At 34.5% G+C, this 20,054-nt stretch overlaps 1 long non-coding RNA gene across 1 annotated transcript; it reads left to right on the forward strand.

Annotated features, from left to right (window-relative positions):
- The first annotated feature begins 9,090 nt into the window (after positions 1 to 9,090).
- On the forward strand, positions 9,091 to 11,219 carry LOC125145461. Its single transcript, XR_007143847.1, has 3 exons — positions 9,091 to 9,382; positions 9,607 to 9,746; positions 10,967 to 11,219. It is a non-coding gene; the product is annotated as an uncharacterized LOC125145461 (long non-coding RNA).
- Positions 11,220 to 20,054: the final 8,835 nt, after the last annotated feature.

Here is a 20,054-nt window from a genome sequence, read left to right on the forward strand (position 1 = left end):
TAAAGCTTTAAAGCAGCTATGCCATTCAGTAAACTTGACTGATGTGTAAAAACAGCATTGAAGTGAGTGTGCAAAACAGCATGTAAACAGTGTTTATATGAGTCCTGTAAACATCAATAGACGTACAGTATATTGAAAATGAGTGTTTGTTTTCAGTTCAGTTCCTCGACTAGGCAGTGATGCGGATGCTCTCGATGGTCCCTCTATAGAACATAGTCAGGACGGGAGGCAGGAAATGGGCTTTTGACAGCTTTTGTAGAAAGTACACTACTGGGTTTTCTTACTCTTCAGTGACCAGGTGAAGTTCTCCGCCAATACACAGGGAGCCATTTGCATTTAAGAAAAATTTAGGAGCCATCCATGATGCAATATGGTGCTTTTCCATTTTCAGCTCGACTATTCATATTACATGGACACCAGAAACAGCGTGTTTATTTATACGATCACCAGATGTTAATACAGTACTGAAATCGTGCAACAACCAACCTGCAAAATGATGTGATAGAAAGGCGTCGGAACCCCGGCTTGCTGTAAAGACCAGGCCTCTAGTCCTTGGCTAATGGAGTTACACATTTCAAAAGAAGTGTAAAATTCTAAAGAAACAATTTGGTCAGTTCATCTTGAAACTGTAGAAACTGTGGATTGGTCCTTTCTCAAGGTGGCTGTAGGAATTGTTAAAGAGACAATTTGGTCCATTCATCTTGAGACTGTAGAAGCTGTTGAAATTCAGTTTAGTACTGCAATTTCTGGAGCACGCTCCCAAGAATTTCACTCACTATGGCACATGTGTTGTGGTAATGTGACAATAAAAGTGACTTGACTATTGAAATTGCTGCAAGAATTTAGGATTCTTTACTGGGTGCGTAATCAGTAGCAACTGTTTGGTTAAGAAATAAAGGTTCTAACAAGGTTAGAAAATGGTGGTCTAAAGCCATAATTAAGGAACTGTAAGTTAATTTGCCTTCCATTGAAAAATATGGAAAGATATATACTGTATATCTAGAGTAAATCAAACTTTTTGAGCAAGGATTTTATAAATAAATATTTGCATTTGCAAAGGCACTTTAAAAACCTTTGTTCTGTTTCTTTAACTTGAGAGCACATCTACTGTACTGCCACGGTTGAGACTTCATCTATCAAACTAGATAACCCTGCACTGAAACCAACAACACAGAGACATAGAACCAAGCCTCCTAATGCAAAAATTGACGAGATGATGCAAAACCTGAAAGAATACCTGGACAAAATGCTGGGAATGAGAAAGTGCTATTATAACGTCTTAACCAGTCAGATAGTGGAACATGGGACTTGGTTGACATCAAAATGTCTTATGCGAAGAGGCAGCATTTTAGAGCAAACCTTAGGAGGGATGGCTTGTCTGTGATTGTGGACAGACAAACTACAACAGAACTACTACAGAAATTAATGCAGAAAAAGCAAAGGTTCGTGCTTTAGCTGAACAACTACAAAGTGAAGGAAAGGATAAAGAGAGACTGCTGGATGAGAGAAATATTCTGAAAGGCATACCTAGCCTATAACACCTAGCAGCAAAAATAAACAAGGGTCACTCTATCCATTGAAAGAGCTCAGAAAAGTAGAGAATCAACACCACCAAAAGTAAAATGTATTCTACAGAGAACCATGATGACAGTGAGCAAGAATCATTCACATATGCTCATGTCACAAAGGACAATTCAAATGCTCGGCATGCTCCTGTCATTGTAAAAAACAGACAATTTGAAACTGAGATGGACAGTGGGGATGAGTATGAAGAGAATGACGAGAGACAAATTCACATTGTAAAAAAAAGTTCAAGAAATATGTCCCTTGCAGAATATACCAACCAGCTAAACTAGAACAAATTGACAAGTGGTCGAAGGAGCTACCAGATGCATTCAAACAAACACAAAAAATTTGGCAAATCTTTCAGCACCTTCAGAAAATTTACACCTTACACCAACTAGATGGAGCAATGATTCTCAATGTAAACTTGAGGGACAGTGACCAAAAAAGCTAACTGGAAACGTTGAAGCTAGGGTTGGTGAGTCCCAAGAGAACATTGAGGAAGGATGGGAAGCTGTGAAGACCTTTTTGTTTGAACTGAAACCTGCAGAGCATTAGAACATGTTGGTTTGAATAACAGTGAAGATCTCAACAAGGATACTAGTATGCCTTTAAAGACTGCATTTGTTAATGGGCTAAAACCAGAAATCTCTGTTTTTAGTCCATCTGTTTTGTCACTGTTCTGAAGGTAAAAGCACACACAAAAGTCAAAACAGCTGAAGCCAAAGACAATGCCTTCACAGACTCTGCTGCTAAAGAAACTGCAAAGAAAGGGGTGTGGAGAATGTAGCATTAAGACCACTGGAAAAAGAGAAACAAACAATCTCAAATATCAAACAAATGCAGAGTAATTCACCAACAGAAGAATATGGAAAATGGAGAAAAACTACATGATGATAACATCTGGCATTATGGCACATGGACTGTTGCTCCTGACTGTCTTCTACCCTGTCTAGCTATCCAGATTCACTCACTAGGCCACATAGGTGATGACAATCTGATCTACAGGTTCAATTAGGTGTGGTGGAATCCAAGGTTCTGAACACAAGCATGTAACTAAAATCTGTGCCACATGTGAAAAGAACAATCCAGGAGCCAGAATTAAAACTCCAGCTGTGGAAACACCAGCTTTACCTTCTGGTGCAAGCCCTTCTGGTCACCAATGCAGCAGTAAAAGTATATGGAAAGAACATGTGGATTCATGTGAGCCATTGCAAATAAGCTAATCTACAGTAATAACGGTGAAAGTTAATAAATGCTTAAATCTGACTTCTATGGGAAGATACTTTTTCCTTTTTTTCTTGTGTGACTTTTAGTACTCTAGAGGATCTATGCTATTCTGCATGTCAAGTTGACAGCTGCTGAAAGGATTAGACAACAGAGGCCATTTTTTACCAGGTATAAAGTCTGGTCACACAGTCAGTACATTTCGGTTAAGATCCAGAAGACTGCTATGCTACACGAACATCTTCAATAAACATTTTCCCCTGAACTTGGTCCAGCTTACTTTTGTTTAACGTATTTAAAGCATTCTAGTACTGTATGTTGGCAAGCCACTGTGCAAACAAATCCAAGGAAAATCTAACGTGTTCAAATGCTGCTTATGATATTGACTGTCCAGAAGCCTTGGAAGAAGACAATAAACAATATGACATCAGTTAAGGCATGTATTTTACTCATAAAGAAACATTCAGGAGCCATTATACACCAAAAGTAAAATGCTAAAGTTACTGGAGGCTATAAAAGAGCTGCACCATGGTCTTTACATTAAAAAACAAACATACATACTGAATTAATGAACAATTTGAGTTTTTAAATAGTTTATACTATTAAAACATGAGTGTAAACACAATGAGGTTCGAAGTGATGAGGTTTAATATCCCTGACAACCTCCTGTAGCCCTATATAGACACTTGTTTGCAACCGCCTTTAAAGACACCTTAAAGCTTTTTTCCAGGTTTCAGTACTCATTCTTGCAGCAGTCAAGATGGCTTTCAAATTTTATGTGGTACAGCTGTTTGAGTAAATTAAACCTTATTTAAATTGTACAAATTTTATTAAAGGTTCATTATTAAATTCAAAAGAGTCTAAATCAGGAGTAAAATTTAATAATTTCTGTCCACCTTATTTTAGATCCTTGTTTATAAGTAGGATTCATTTATTAACCCCCTGTAACACAACTAGTTGAGTGACAATACAGGATTTTTTTGTGGCCATGTCAGTGACTAAAGTTTCATAAAGATTGCTCATTTTTAACCCAATAAAATGATTGCTGAATCTTATTGGATGAAGGTGACTATAAAAATAATTAGACTTGCGGTTCCTAAGAAAACTTTTTTTTTAGTTTTCTTCTTGTCTCAGCCATACTTGACCATACCCAAAACCCGGTGGACAAATTTCATAAATATTACAAGTAAAAGAAATGGGGGGAAAAGACTGCAATTTAGATGTGTTGTGTTTTTTATGTTGTTTGCTTTTGCATAGAATTAGGGGATTATCTATTTATCTATCTATCTATCTATTTATTTATTTATTTATTTATTTATTTATTTATTTATTTATTTATTTATTTATTTGATAATATTTTAGTGACAAGAGGAGTAGATGAATCTGTCTTTAGGAGCATCATGAACAAAGTTTTACACACAATCATTAACATTTAACACAAAAAGCAGTTTTACTGTCTGAACCTAGTAAAAAATAATTTTATTTAAAACAAGTGCAAAATAGACATATTTTTATATATATATTCTGCAACTGAGATGTCATAAATGCTACAGTTCCTCTAAATACAGACAATCAGAAACATCAGTATCATGTGAAGTAAACAGTAAATGATATGTGACTTTATGTACACACATGACTTTGTCCCACTGAAGAATATACAACACATGGATCCTCCTTTACATCATGTCTCTTGTTCCTCTTGGTTTTCTTCTTATAGAACTGAAGTGCAGCGTAATTCACAGAGTCCGAGTCAGAAACCTGCAGGAACACAGAAGATACACAACGATAAAATATAACAAATAAACCATGGACCAAACATATTCAGAGGTTTTTATTGCAGTGGAGTAAGCTTTAATATAGATCAGAAAGCCCTGGTGGATAAGAAACTTCAGATCCTCTCTCTGTTCTCTGAGACCTTGAGGTTTCTTCCACTTACTTCAGAATGTGTTTAATTATTCCTGTATTTACAATTTATTATTATTATTATTATGTTGTTGTTTTTGTTGTTCATATTATCTATAATTTAAAAAGATTATAATACAATGCTTTTAATTTTATTACATTCATGAACTAAAAAAACCTGTAGTAAGAAGGTCCTGGAAATTTTATTTTACAATATAAGAAATGCAAGAAGTATAAGTTCTGATTTTTATTGATCTAATTTTGAATTGTGTTATTTTTTTTTACAGATCTGGACAAATGTTCATCAACCTTCTATGGTTTTGAATGGAAAAACTAAAAAGTAACTCTGTTTTAAAATATCTACACAATAACAAAATGGTAAAAGCAGAATACGGATCTAATGAGAACAGAAAAATATTTGAAATTTGTGTGTGTGTGTGTGTGTGTGTGTGTGTGTGTGTGTGTGTGTGTGTGTGTGTGTGTGTGTGTGTGTGTGTGTGTGTGTGTGTGTGTGTGTGTGTGTTTAAATTATTCCCACTTTTACCTTATTAACTTCTGCATTATCTTCAGCACCTAATGTAACACAAGACAAAGTTTATTATTATTATTATTATTATTATTATTATTATTATTATTATTATTATTATTATTAATAGAGCAGTATATATTACACCTCTGTGTGTTTTTCTGTGCTTCAGTATGATGAAGATCAGGACACAGAGAAAAAACACAGTCACTGAACCAAACACCACAATCAGCATGAAGAACACAGCAGGAGACACAGAAACTGGAGAAAACATTAAAGACTTTTACTCAGTAAACATGCATCATATTTTTATGCAAAATTTACAGAAGAGAGAGAGAGAAAAACAACAACAAACCTGTTGCTTTATCCAAGTTCTCAGAAGATGTTTTATTTATGCCTTAAAGAAGAAAATTTTAATTCATTTTACAACTTAAGATAACCAAATAAACTATTAAAACCATTCACTCTATAACAATATAATAAAAATTTGTAAAAGTTGTAAAATAAATAATGAAAATAAAAATGACTAAATAAATTAAAATTGACCTTTCACTTGTAAATATGTGGAGTTACTGAAGATCATTTTCTCAGTGAAGCTGCAGTAATAGAGTCCTGTATCAGAGACGTTTACCACAGTGATTGTGAGAGACGTTTTAGTGCCACGAACAGACATCACTATTCTCTCACTCTCACTAAAGAAGTAACATGACTCTGATGAAGCTGATGTCCTAAACTTTTTACACCCAAGAAGAAGTGGAACTGATTCACACGACTGTTTAAACCAGAAGATGAAAGATGCTGCAGTCAGATCATGTTGGCACCAAATAGTGACGTTATCTCCAGCTTCTGCCTCCAAAGTTAAAGAGCTCTGAGTCTCTGAGAGCAAACCTGCAACTCAGAAATTTATATTCTCAGTAAAAATCTGGACAACTGGACTAATTTCTTTGTACTGAATTTTCAGTTTTCTGAACAATTGTACATGGTTGCAACTAATGACTATTGAATGTATATATTCTAAATATAATAGTCATTAAGTAAAGTAATAAATGAGATTTTAAACACTTACCCATGACACAGAGAAACAAAGACAGAATATTAAACTGAACCATTGTGTATCAGACCAGAGACAAAGAGGAAACAGTGTATTGGGTGAATCAGATGCTGGTGTATCTGTGTGTAGGGGAGTGGACACTTCTACAGACTACAGCACTACAGGAAAAAAAAAGCGGCCCACAGGAACAAAATAAACAGTTTTTTCTCAATTTGCAGTTTTTTTTATTCTGACACAAAACACTGCCATAATCTCACACAATGACACAGACGACTCTGATTAAAGAAGCTCTGATTAAGTGTTGATGATTTCTAATCAGTCCTCCAGCAGTAACATGCAATGAGATCAAACTTCTTTTCCAAGATCATTCGTAATTAAAGAAGCTTGAGTGATTTAATGAGTATTTCCCAATACGTCTTTGGTAGTTTGGGTTTTTGTGCTTCAGTAAAATGAGTTAATTATAATTATAGTTATTATATTATTACAGTTAAACAGATGAATGTGTTTTATATGAAAAGGGATGAGCTTCTGTCTGACTTTAATATTTAAATATCTGTTACTGAATGGATTCTCAGTCATGTACTAGGAAGCATCTTTAATGTGTGTTTTTCACAATAAATGAACAACCCTGGGTCGATGAAAGAGCATCTTTATGTATTTGCAGAAAAAATACAGAACAAAAGATGAACAGGAATATTAATGAATATTAACTCTGAATGTCGGCTAAATATTTCATCTAGCAGCTGCACTTCCTGTCTCACATTTCAGTGTGTCAGCTGACTTAATGTCCATTAAAACCCACTGCCATATTTCATTCATTCTACAAACTAACGGACCTGATGGAGTCGTTTTAACAAACCTGAGCTGGAGAAGCTGAATGTGATGTGCGTCCAATACAAATCTGTTATTGTTTTAGTTCAACTATCTACATGATGTTCAGTGGTGTGAACTGCTCTATGTGTTGCACAGCTATCAACATTCACATTTTAATTATGAACATAAACTTTCAGGTTTGTTTTGAACAAAATGAACAGTGTTAAAAAAATCGTGTATGAAAGCAGCTGGTGGTCAGAAGCAGATGAACCGCAGATGAATGTGTGAGTTTTCTCTTCAAATGAAAGCGTTGTGCGTGCAAATGTAACACATGTCTGTTTTGTGGTTGGAAAATAATAAACCTGCCTACGAGCTAAAACTTGTGGTTTAAGAGATGGCTTCACATGACTACCAGACAGCTGAAATGACTAAAGACAAAATGAAAAATGTAGTTGCCTATAAAATCATTTTATTTTTACCCTTAAAATCATATGTACAGTGAGTTGTCTATTTTTTTCTCAATAATGACTGAATCCACTTCTTCCAGCTCTTCCTGGAGCTCTTTTTGAGTGTTGCATCACTCCTGATCTACTCTTCTGATTAATTTTCTGACTCTCCAGTCAGAGATCGTGTGAGATTCTGCTGTTCATAGCTGGTTAATGGCTGATTCATGTTGCTTACGCTTGCAGATAACATCCATGATGGTGTTTATAGGAACATTTACGAGCTAAGAAATCTAAGATGAAATCTATGATGAGTGAAGGTTAAGGAAGCAGAAGTAAAAAAAAATTTTTTTTTATACTGTGTTCAATACTTTTTTCTGTCATTCATTTTTTTCTGTGTAGAGTTCATATCAATGTCTGGTCTACATTACATGTAAACTGCTACACTGGAAATGTTTGTCTAAAATGTATTTCCCCCACTGCATATGGGACAACAAGCACAACAACCATTAAAACTCTCACACAATGCATTTTACTGAGGATTAAAGAAACAGACTCACACTGTTATTCTGACTGGGAGGGGCTGTTGGCAAAGACTGGATTGAGAGTGGAGTGCGCATGGTAGAAGTTTGGATGATTCCAGAAGAGATCCGGAAATGGAGGAAAACCACTGAACAATAGAAAAAAACTGATTGCAATATCCCTAGATTTACAATTTGTAGAGGAAAAGCAGCCTGAACAATGTGTAATATATACAGATTCACAATCAGCTTTGGAAAGCTTAGCTCATGGAGCATCCTCAATGAGGCAAGATATTCTATATAAAACATTACAGAAACTTTATAGCATAAAGTACTTAGGTGTAAGGATTTGTTTTTCATGGGTTCCAGCACACATCGGAGTAAAGGGAAATTTGGAAGCTGATAAATTAGCTAAGGAGTCATTAAAAGATCCAGAGGTAAACATTAAAGTTCAGATGAGAAAAGCAGAAATTAAGGGTTTCATTGGAGTTAATATAAAAAAAGAGGTGGCAAAATATATGGGATAATGAAAAAAGAGGGAGGCATCTGTACAGTATACAAAGAAATATGGAGATGGAAAGGAAAACTGACAATAACAGGAAAAGGGATGTGATTATTACAAGATTACAGGGTAATCTTATAGGGTATAAGTATAGGACTTACAACACTGAATTAGAGTTTATACGTTTTAAGGAAACATGAAACAGGCAATTGCAATACATGTGGAGCATCAGAAACAGTTCTTACAAATCTTACATATACAAACATATCTTACACTAATGTACACATACAATAGAGAACAGACAAAACTTCTTCAGTCACTAAAAGAAATGGGTGTATATAATTATTCACCTAGAAAAAAGATAAGAAGAAAACAATTATAGACTCCAAAAAGAATTATAATTTTTTTTTTTTAAAGATATGGGACTGATAAGCTTTTTTTTCCATGACGTGCGCCATACTCCAATCCAGTAGGTGGCGGAAAATGCACTAAACACACCTCCCACCTCCTAATAAAAGCTCAGGGCTCTTCATGCTTCTTTAGATGATGCATGTAATGCAAAAATGACGACATAATGGAGGATGAGTGTCCATGTCCACACCTGGAGGATCTGTTCACCTGTAGAGAGGAATGTAAATGATGTAAACACTGTCTGATATCTGTTTCTGATTTCAGCTGACAACACTTCAGGCTCTAATCTTAAAATAACACATTGTGCATTGTGTCTTAAAAGGGGTTTAATAACTTATACAAGCAAACGACTCACACAGATGGAGCCTAACTTCTGTTTACTCATGACTCTTTTACATCCTGCTTCACCGCACTGCATTATGGGTAATGTAATGAATGCACTCTAAAAAATGATTCATGGGGTTAGTTTGTAAAACGTAAAATAAACAATATTTTCAGCATAAAATAATTAAGTTTGTAATATGTACTTGTATTGGTGAGTTGATAACTCATTTTAATAAGTCTTTCAAAATTTAAATAATGAATACTGTCTTAACTTAATTATATATCGATTTTGAACACACACTTTTACATTCTCGTAACAACAGAAAAATATTAAGTTAGTGAAACTTGGATATCTAGTGAGCATCCTTTACATGCTGAGTAAAGGCGGAATTTGCCCGGACGTGTTTTCTGCCAGAGAAGGACTACTAGGAGCCGGAGAAACAGGAGAATCGAGGCTATATAGGTAAGTTAATATTTTTACTTTGTTTTAATCTCAGCAGCTACCAACTGTATGCACAAAAAATCGTTGACTTAAGTAAAGCTGTCCGCAGATTCACAGATTCGATTTTCCCGAGTCAATAACTCCTGAGCTAAACGCTACACTTCTTTTCTCTCGTAGTAATGTAGTGAGGCGGCTACAACCGCGTTTTCCTCAAAATCAGCTTTCCTCCACGGTGGACAAAATACATATAAACCTAAATATGAAACAAAATGAATGAAAATGAATGCGGCAAACTTTACTTAAGTAAATCGTTGTTGTCACACACTAAACTGAAAAGACAGTTTGAGCTAAGCTAATTCATCGATTCTAAAGTTAATAGACGTTTAGCTAGCTAGTGTGTTCAAAATAGGTATTATGTTTTGTTTTACAGTGGCAGCTAAATGATGTTAATTGATATCGAACATGTTTAGTGTCGTCCGAATTTAAAGTTTACACTGGGTTGATTAAGACACACACACACACACACACACACACACACACACACACACACACACACACACACATATATGCATACATGCATATACATACCTGCATACCTGCATGCATACATACATACATACACACACACACACACACACACACATGCATATACATACCTGCATACCTGCATGCATGCATACATACATACACACACACACACACACATGCATATACATACCTGCATATATACATACATACTACACATACACACACACACACACACACACACACACATATATACAGTATGTATACATACATACATACATACATACGTACACACACACATATATACAGTATGTATACATACATATACACACATACATACATACTTACATACATACATAAACCTGTAACAAGTTAAATAGTTAACTAATAAGCAAGTTAATTTAAGCACAATACCTAACATGACGATGTGTGTGCACGCCATCTTTATCTGCTGTGACGTTTTCACAGTTGATCCATCTTGTAACCTTGTAAACCTTGAGCTTTTTGTAAATTTGCCATTACAACATTTGAGTTTTTATTTTTCTTTCATATACAATCTGCAGCATTATGTTTGATGGTTAGGCAGCTGACACATTTCTTTAAGTTTGCAATTTTTCATGTGTAGTAAGTTTTAACTCCTAAGATTTAACTCATGTGTCTAATGTCCTGTTCCTTTCCTTGACTTAAAACACTGACATTGATTTTGATCTACTTAGGATGATGAGGTGCCACAAATTTTGACCCAGCCAACGCCAGTATTATTATTGAGGGAACGGAAGTCCTGCAAGACCTGGATGTATCCAGAGCCTGTGCCCTGCTAATGGGGCTGGTATATGCTCTCAACCTCAGCTACCCAAAGGAACTAAAAAATACTTTTGAGGTGTTTCAGAAAATAATTCTTGAGCTGGATGGTCTGAAAGCTAGGCCGAAGGTAATGTCTTTAAACAATAAACTGTTGTATTCCTGAAATGTTACATGTAAAAGTTTTGTTGTACATACACATACAGAAGCTGTAATTTTGACAATTTTTTACATGAAGGTTACAGTGTTGTATTTGTTTGAGACTTTATGGCGGCTGTAGTTTATGTGATGAAGGTAAAATTTAATACTTTGCAAAAAATAAAACAAAAGGAAGAAAACTTTTAGTTTCAGCTAGGTGGACCCAATAAGCTGGCAATTGTGTCTGTTGTAGGAATTCATTTTCCACGTTCCCTGTGATTTATTGTTATTATTTTATTTTATTTTATTTTATTCTGATATGTACCTACCAGAAAAATACTTGATTCTTTACTTGACTTTACTTGAAAAAAATACTTTAGTCCTGGATAATTATCTTTTTGTCAAAGCATTGTTTTGTCAAAGCACTCTTCTTGTACATAAGTTGACATTGGTTTTATAATAAACCAGTTTCATCATAAAACTGGAATTGCTGTGTTATTTCTCCTGACTGAAGTGAAATAAGTTTCTTGTACTTAAAAAAATTAAGGTAACAATTTGCACGAACATATCTAAGTAGAATGGAATCAAAATAAAGAAGTTAGAATAGCTTAAATTATGTAATTTTAGCACTTATCACCAAAACTTTGAAATTAAAATTAAGTTGTTTCAATTTAATTAAGCTCTTAGAGGTTAAGTCAAATCATGTTGGTTGTACTAAACAAATTGGGTTAGTCTAACTATAAAAGGTACATGATATCTACTTAATAATGACTGAGTTGAAGCTACTTAAAAAGATGCATGGAAATTGTTACCTTAATTTTTTTAGGTTGAGTCAGCCAGAGTGTGAACTCCACAGCAGTAATAAACAACACTATGTTAAGAAAACTCTTTTTGTGTGATGTTTATTATTTTTAATATCTTTAGGGATGTTTAGATTAATAGCAAGTTAATACTGTTTACATAGTTTCAAAAGTGTTTCTTTAAATGTCTTTGTAAAATGTTTTGTCTGGATCTTGTCTGATTCAACAGTTACTAATTCTTTGTGGCCACATTGCCCACCCCTACTCACAAGATGGTCATTTGGAACAATGAAGAAATTACAGTTCGAAATAAATAGCTCTCTTTTTTCCCCTTAGATCGTTTGACAGTAATTTTTTTTTCTTTGTTTGACAAATCTGGCAATACTCTCTATGGTCTGCTTATAGCTTCAAGAGAATTTAAACTATTAAAGAAAGCTGTTCGCTCAGGTTTAACTGTTTTCATTAAGAGTCACTTAGCCTTTGGCTCATATATTGATACCATCCAAAAGTAATTTACTTGGTGAACTCTGTTTTATCTAGATATTTGGAGATGGATAATAATCTGACACATCTATTCTACATCTAGTGTGAGAAGACAAAAAAACTCTTAACTATCCTAAAATGTGGTCTTTTTGACCACCTTTATGTATCTCATTCCTTTAGTGTTAGATGTCATTTTTTATTATGAAACTTCAGAAAATAAAACTCTCGAACATGTAGTTAATAATTTTGTCTTAAATGCAAAATTCTTCATTCATAAACAAAGATCTCAAAATCCACAACTGTTGCAGTTAAAATAATATGAACTCACTTCTTAAATCTCTTAAATTAATTAGATTTAATAAAAAAAACAACATCAGGCTTTTACAACAACATGCCATTGTGTTTAACTAAAGAAAATGTGCTGCTTGGTTATATCTATCAAACTGTTTGTACCAGGTAACTGTCCTCAAGACTTTGTCCCTTATTTTGTACACTTCTATTAGTGATCCTGTTTTGTTCTTAATATGTAATTGCTGTAATTATTGTGTATCTTTACTGTAATTAATGTATTTTGTGATTGTAGTTGTTGCCCTTTGTCTTGTGTTTTGTATTATTTCATGTTATCGCAATTTTAAAAAAAATGTGTATGTGTATATATATCATCTATGAGCTCCAGAGCAGGCTTTTGGACTGAGACCTATAATAACAGCTTACTTTTCCATGTTAAGCTAAACCTTGTGTGAAAATAAAATAAGAAATATTCTATCTTTATCTGATGCTGAGAAGCTAATTAATGCATTCATGGCCACTAGACTGGACTATTGTAATGCATTACTTGGTGGTTGTCTGCATCTTTAATAAATAGGCTACAGTTAGTCCAAAATGCAGCTGCCAGAGTTCTCACTAGGACAATAAAATATGCTCATATAACCCCAATTTTATCATCTCTACACTGGCTACCTGTTAAGTTTAGAATTGATTACAAACTGCTGCTACTTACAGTCATTTCTGTATAGTTTTTGTAAATGTTTTTCAGCTAATCTACAAATAAAATTTCTTTCAAGTGTTTATGTTCGTTATGTAACATGGATTCACTCTGCTGCTTCAGTAAAGCTTTTGGAGCTTCTGGAGGAAGATGCAAAAGATGTGGCATGACTGGACAAACTGGTGAGGAGGGCAGGTTCTGTAACTGGAACAGAGCCTGACTTACTGGTGACAGTAGCAGAGTGAAGGACCCTTAACATACTGCTCTCCATCTTGGACAACACCCACCACTGTCTGCACAGCATATTCTCCAGCAGAGGAGTGTGTTCAATGTTAGACTGCCGTCTCTGTCATGCTCCATTACAAGACAGAGGAACTCTTTACTTGTGTTAATTAAGATTGATCTCTTATACTATATTTGTGATTTTTCTCTTATTAAACCACCTAATATACCAACACACAAACAAAAAACACAGGCACAAAAATGTTATGCACAAAAATCACAATTTGTACATATTGGTAATTGGTCATTTAAGAATTTACCTTAAGACTATGGGCAAATTTTGAGACACTATTTTTTCAATTACTTAGTAGATTCTGAATATTTCTAAACTCACCTGCTAATGTGAGCTGAACACAAAATGTAAGGGGAAAAAAGCAGAATTTTAATATAGCGCTGTTGTCCTTAATCATAGATTTTAACTAAACAAAATAAATCAATTTCACAAATAAAATTTAGTGAAGTCTTTTATAAAAATGAATACTTTTATTTTGAATACCGAAATTTGCAGGCAAATTTCCTCCACCTAGTGGACTATTGCGTGAAGCGCTTAAAGTTTTTCTTTTGTAAGGAAAAACTATAATATTATAATAATGACCAAAAACAATAATTAAACAAGATTTATTGATAATTTTATTGATTAAATATATATTTGTACATATATTTAAATATTTAAATATTCTTGATTGCTTTGGTCTTTCATATGCACCACAGATGAAGAGGAAATGTACTGTTTCTGGGTGTCCATATTCATCACAGTTACTAGTGTCATGTTTCTCTGTTGTGTGCAGACTTAACACATTTAATGTCCAAACGCAGTAGGTGATGATAACATCACTTTCCTTTTTCTGAATTGCTGCCATTTCTTTCTTACATCTAGCATAATTAACCCTCACTTAATTAACAAATTCTGAATGTGCATTGATCATATATATTATATTATATTATATTATATTATATTATATTATAAAAACCTCTAAACACAGACCATCAAAAACATCAGTATCACATGAAGAAAACAGTAAATGTGACATTATGCACACAACAACGTGTATAATCCTTTACGTTGTGCCTCTTGTTCCTCTTGGATTGCTTGTTAGAGAACTGAAGTGCAGCTTAATTCACAGAGTTAGAAACCTGCAGGAACACAGAAGATACACAAAGATTATAAAATATAACAAATAAATCAGGGAAAGTGAACATATTTTATACCTATTGAGCTAGAGTGAAGTTTAATTAAGATTATTAATGAACTTTATTTAGGCCTCATTCCCTTGTACATGTATTTTCATTGTTCTGATTTTTATCCTTTTTTAATGATTAATTATTAATATAGTTATGGTTTTAATTTAAAACTATGAATGCAAATTTTTAATGACTCATAAACAAGTAGTTTTTAAATAATATCAGTCTGATTTTAACCTAATGTTCTGTCAGTGGATTTATTAATGATTATAAAAAAGCTTTATAACTAATAAACATAGAAAATAATGTATCTTATTATTTAAATAATGAGGCAATTACATTCATTTATTTAAAAAAATTACAGGGAATTTTATTTTACATTTATGTATGAAATGCAAGAAATATTTGAAGAACACTGTTTTTTGAATCAATTAATAATAATAATAATAATAATCATCATCATCATCATCATTATTATTATGATTATTATTATTCTTATTATTATCATAATTAAAATGATTTACAACTGATTTAAATAATTAACACATTTCTGCATATGGAATTTACAGACTGTGTTACATCTGAACTGATACTATTCTACTAGTTTAATTAATTACGTGAGTAATATGTAGTTTTTTGCTAATTAGCAATGATTAAACTTATACTAAACCTCAAATTGCTGTAGTTAATTTGTTGTTTGTCTTCAAATAAAAGTTTTTTTCCTGGTTCATAAATTCTTCATCAGGACAAAATAAACACCCCAGATGAACTGATTTGTGTTTAATCAGTCGTGTGTGTGTGTGTGTGTGTGTGTGTGTGTGTGTGTGTGTGTGTGTGTGTGTGTGTGTGTGCGTGCGTGCGTTTACATCATCGACTTTTGCATTATCTTCAGCACCCAATGTAACAGAAAAAATATTATTATTATTATTATTATTAGAGGAGTATATATTTGACCTCTGTGTGTTTTTCTGTGCTTCAGTATGATGAAGATCAGGACACAGTGAAGAAACAGTCACTGAACCAAACACTACAATCAGCATGAAAAACACAGCAGAACATCCACAGTCTTGGAAAAAAATTGACAGAAAACCGTGTGATTGCTGAACCAGAATAATATTTTTTATCTAAAAATCTACAGAAGCCTTTTGAAGAACAAAAACAACAAACCAGCTGCTCTGTCCGAGTCTCAGAAACTGTTTTATTTAACAGACACATTCATTTTTAAAAAATAAATGCACCTTTCACTTGTAAATATGTGGAGTTACTGAAGATCATTCTGTCTGTGAAGCTGCAGTAATAAAGTCCTGTATCAGAGACGTTTACTGCAGTGATTGTGAGAGATGTTTTACTGCCATTAACAGACATCACTATTCTCTCACTCTCACTATAGAAGTAACACGACTGTGATGGAGCTGATGTCCTAAACTTTTTACACCCAAGAAGAAGTGGAACTGAATCACACGACTGTTTAAACCAGAAGATGAAAGATGTATCAGTCAGATCATGTTGGCACCAAATAGTGACGTTATCTCCAGCTTCTGCCTCCAAAGTTAAATCTTTTTTAATGATTTAAAAATTATAATTTTTTACTTCTTTTTTAGAGAAAGGTAAAAACTGAACTGAATATTTTCTGTAAATTTACAGGATCTTTTTGTACTACCCATATTCTCTAAGCCCCGCCTCCTCCACAATGACTGGCTAATCCATTATTCAATCACCGTGCAATGAGAATTCTTTACAATAAATCATGTCTGATACATACAACTGTAATATACACAAAGTGTTCTGTCAATAATGTTTTTTTTACTGGCAATTAATTGTCTTTTACTGAAGTCTTACCCTGTAGCGCCATCTTCTGACCATAATTTAGAACTAGTTGTGAAATTGTCTGCTTTGGATGATGTCATCAGTGTGTGTGCGTTATTGTTAGAATGTCAATAGAAACGTGATTTATGTTTTTTTCCCCCCAGTTTGAATGTTTGAGGACTTTTTCGGTGTGTAAACTAATTTACTAAGATGTGCATGTTAACGGAGTGTGTAAAGTTTGTGTGCATTGAATGTTTATTAGTATGAGAATTTATAGGGGTGTTTATTTGGATCTTGTTAGTACTTAACGTTTATATGGATATGTGGATGTTTTGGGCGTCTGATGGCCATGTAGGTTGATTTTAGTAAAGAGAAAACTCTGAACCGTCATGTCATCGTGGTGATTTGGAGAAGAGTTTATCACCAAAGTGCTGGAGGAAGGGGACACAAAGTAACATTACATTTTAACAGCACTTTTCTTCATCAGTTCTTTCATCATGGCCTCATATTATTGCATAAACTGTCAAATTAAAGAATATCTATGGCAGTGCACAAAGACAAGACTTATTTTATAATCTAATCTAATGTACCATAGTTATGATGTTGTGACTAATTAATTATTCAAACTTTCACAGTCAAGACAGATTCCATGTTACACAACCAAACTGTTCACCAAATATTTGTTAATAAAATGGACTCAGTGGGAAAAGTTTAGTATAACATTTTTTCAAGTTAATCAGGCAAGTTACCAAAAATATATTAAATAAAAACATATTTGGTAAGTAAACATTTTCATTTGAAAGTCAGCTCTCAAATGTACACACTTTTGCACGCACACATTGTTCTAAAATATATCATCATTCTTGATACATTTAAGTTTAAAAAAGTGCAAAGTGACACATATTGCCTTTAGTTCATAGTACTCAACACATCACATTTCAAATAGTTAAAAAAGGCATTAAATAATCCATCATAAAAACCAATATAAATAACTTCACTGATACTGCTGCACATGATCCATAATATCAAAAGGCATCAAAATAGCCTGTCTTTCATAAATATTTATCTCTGTAAACATTGCCAAAAAAAAACTGCCAAAAAAAAACACTCAACTGTGAGTATAAACAAAAATAATACAGATTTTTACCATAATTACAGCATTTTTCCTCTGTACCTGTAGGTCATGTTTCCTGCACTGAGAAAGAACAGAAATCTCCTTTAATAATCTCACCGTATGTCTAAGGGAAGCTGCTGACTTCAGTTACTGAATGATTTGTGAAAATTTGTCCAGTTTTGTTAATAATCTTTGTTGTTTTGGTTGTTGAGATTCTCCTAACTGATGTAACACCACATTAAACCCCACTGGACTCTAAAATAATCCCCAAAAATAAACAAACCCAATCACATAAGAAACATTACATGAATCTGAATATTGTATAAATTGTATTGTCTTTGGCTTGAAGTAAAACTAATAATAAATTTTGTCTTAAGAAAACCCTTCCTGGGCCTCCAGTCCTTCACAGAACACAAGCCACACAACAATTTATCTTAGACCACATACTGAGAAGTTTTAGGAGGAAAAATAAAGCAAATGCATCTCTACACCAGCACTAGCTGAGTTTCTGCTCCAATCTAGTTTGAAAATGTCAAAATGTTACACTAAATAAATTATGGTCTCTCTGGGATCCTGTGTGTTGGTCATTGAGGTAAACATCATCTGCTTCATTCTGACTAATATGGAGTAGAGCACGTTTACATTTACTGACTGTTTCTGGGATCCTCCGAACTCCCTCTGTACAATCAGGAGTTTTATTTTAAAAATAAAGCTGTGTAGTGACTCAGCTGCAGCTCTTACACTGCTGTTCTTTCTCAGTAGATGTGAAAATATCAAGTGTCTTAAGCTTAAAGTCCATAAGTTCTGATAAAGTGTGAAAATGTGCATTATCCTGGAGTCTGAGTTAAACCCGCATGAAAGATGTCTGTATTCACATTTCACAACCTGAATGGAAGCTTCAGTAGAGGAAAACCCTGACAGGAAATCACTCTTCAGTGTAGACTGGATCGTCACTGTGTGGTGTCTAAAAGGCAGTCTATAAGACACTTATTCAACAAACTGTCTTCTCAAGTCAAGAAGCTTTTATTGTCATTTCAACTATATATAGCTGTTGCAGTACACAGTGAAATGAGACAATGTTTCTCCAGGACCAAAGTGCTACATAAAACAAAGACAGACCTGAGGACTTAGTAAACAGTCCTAGCCACCTAATGTGCAACTGTGCAACCTGGTGCAAATAGTGCAAGACAAAAGACAGTGCAAACCAAAAAAAAACCAATTACAAGACAATAACAGCACTGACCAGTGTAAATACTGTATGTTCATACAATATTACATATGCAGAAATACTGGAATGAACAGTGTTTTAAGCAGCAGTTACCTGAGATATTGTAAAGCGTTATGCAAAACAGCAATCAACTGAAATGTCAGACAGAATGTATTAGTGAATTAGTGACGTGACATACTGTACGGCTAAGTACGGTGACCCATACTCAGAATTCGTTCTCTGCATTTAACCCATCCAAAGTGCACACACACACACACCGTGAACACACACCGTGAACACACACACACACACCGTGAACACACACACACACACACACCGTGAACACACACACACACACACACACACCGTGAACACACACCGTGAACACACACACACACACACACCGTGAACACACACACACACACACACCGTGAACACACACACACACACCGTGAACACACACCGTGAACACACACACACACACACCGTGAACACACACCGTGAACACACACACACACCGTGAACACACACCGTGAACACACACACACACACACACCGTGAACACACACACACACCGTGAACACACACACACACACACACACACACACCGTGAACACACACACACACACACACACACACACACACCGTGAACACACACACACACACACACACACACACACACCGTGAACACACACCGTGAACACACACACACCGTGAACACACACACACCGTGAACACACACACACACACCATGAACACACACACACACCGTGAACACACACACACCGTGAACACACACACACCGTGAACACACACACACCGTGAACACACACACACACACACACCGTGAACACACACACACACACACACCGTGAACACACACACACACACACCGTGAACACACACACACACACACCGTGAACACACACACACACACCGTGAACACACACACACACACACACCGTGAACACACACACACACACACCGTGAACACACACACACACAC

Source organism: Tachysurus fulvidraco, chromosome 9 (genome assembly GCF_022655615.1).
Source record: "Tachysurus fulvidraco isolate hzauxx_2018 chromosome 9, HZAU_PFXX_2.0, whole genome shotgun sequence".
NCBI classification, from domain to species: domain Eukaryota; kingdom Metazoa; phylum Chordata; class Actinopteri; order Siluriformes; family Bagridae; genus Tachysurus; species Tachysurus fulvidraco.